The following is a 1,557-nucleotide window of genomic DNA, read 5'->3' as shown; positions in this document are numbered from 1 at the left end:
AAAAAAAAAAAAAAGAATGTATTCTTGGTCTATAAGAACAAAGTTCTGGAGCAAAGTAGCAGGTTCCCTTTTTTAGTAGACACCTCCTGTCTGCTGCTGGAACACATCAATTGTATCTTCATCCTCCATTTCCAACTGTGCAGGTGTGTCTGTTTCATTGATTGGCTGCCCATCAAATCAGAATCTGATCTGCCTCATTGACAAACCCTGTCATTCACAATAGGCTTTCATTAGTTTACTAAGCGGTGTATGCCTCTTAATCTTAAATTGCACCACAGAACCATCCTGCCCTGCCACCTTCAAATTAATATGATCGTAGTTCTCAGTCTTGACTCCTTCCTTGGGCTTTTTGTCGGCCATCATGAGCGCCAGAGCCTCCTTAAATGCCGCTTCACAAAAACCCAAATCAATCTTTTTTGAAACTTTTTCCCCATTTCATAAAGTGAATAAAGAGTATGCCTACATTTCAGACACAGCATCCTCAACTCCACAAAACTTGGCCAGTTCATCAATGCCTTCTTCTCTAATGACAGTGCTGTCGACATCGAAACACACAGCATCCGCAGAGCAGAAGAGCTTCCCCAGCTCTGAGCGGGAGACCATCCTGGGAAGAACCTCCTTCCTGAAAGAGAAAGAGATAAACAGACTTAAAGAAATACATAATCGTCATTAAAAGGCCCATTGATTACTACAAAGCCAGTCTCCATTGACTGTGTTGAAGTCAATGTGGCCCACCCACACTTAGTACGTTCTCATGAGCTTACTAGTTTCAAAAAACACAAAGGTCCAAAATGTCAGGCTCCTGCTGGGCATGGTGGGGAGTGCCTGTCATCCCAGCACCTGAGAGGCTAAGCCAAGAGCACTGATAGTTCAAGACTGGGCTACGCAAGAATTTGACCTGGAGGATCCTGGTTGGAAGCAGCCCAGGCAAAAACTCCAAGAGAGGGCTGGGAAGGTGGCTCGGTGGCTTACCTTGCATGCATGAGGCCCTGGGTTCCATTCCTCAACACCACATAAGCAGAAAAAGCCAGAAGTGACGCTAGCTTTGAGCTGAAGAACTAGGGAACAGCACCCAGGCCCAGAGTTCAGGCCCCATGACTAACAACAACAAAAAAAAGTCCAAGAGATTTCATCTCCAAAATAATCAACAAAAGCCAGGCTGAAGGCATGGCCCAAGTGGTAGAGAACTAGTCATAATTAAGCAAGCTAAGAAATCATGAGGCCCTGAGTTCAAATGCGAGTATCGGCAAAAAAAAAAAAAAAAAAATAGAAAAAAACAACTAAAACTTAGATCTCAAATGCAGAGTGCATAGATTAAGCAGAACTAAATAAAGCTAAAGCTAAAAACCTAAAGTGGAGGGCTGGGAAGGTGGCTCAGTGGTAGAGAGTTTGCCTTGCATGCCTGAGGCCCTGGGTTTGATTCCTCAGCACCACATAAGCAAAAAAGAAAAAAAGCCGGAAGTGGCTCTGTGGCTCAAGTGGTAGAGCGCTAGCCTTGAGCTGAAGAGCTGAGGGACAGCGCCCAGGCCCAGAGTTCAGGCCCCACGACTGGACCAA

At 45.2% G+C, this 1,557-nt stretch overlaps 1 pseudogene; it reads right to left on the bottom strand.

Moving 5' to 3' along the window:
- Positions 1-18: 18 nt before the first annotated feature.
- Positions 19-360, bottom strand: LOC106002279 (annotated as a pseudogene).
- Positions 361-1,557: the final 1,197 nt, after the last annotated feature.

The sequence above is a fragment of the Dipodomys ordii genome, unplaced genomic scaffold, assembly GCF_000151885.1.
Source record: "Dipodomys ordii isolate 6190 unplaced genomic scaffold, Dord_2.0 Scaffold6454, whole genome shotgun sequence".
Lineage (NCBI taxonomy): Eukaryota > Metazoa > Chordata > Mammalia > Rodentia > Heteromyidae > Dipodomys > Dipodomys ordii.
This window is presented reverse-complemented; position numbering and strand designations above follow the sequence as displayed.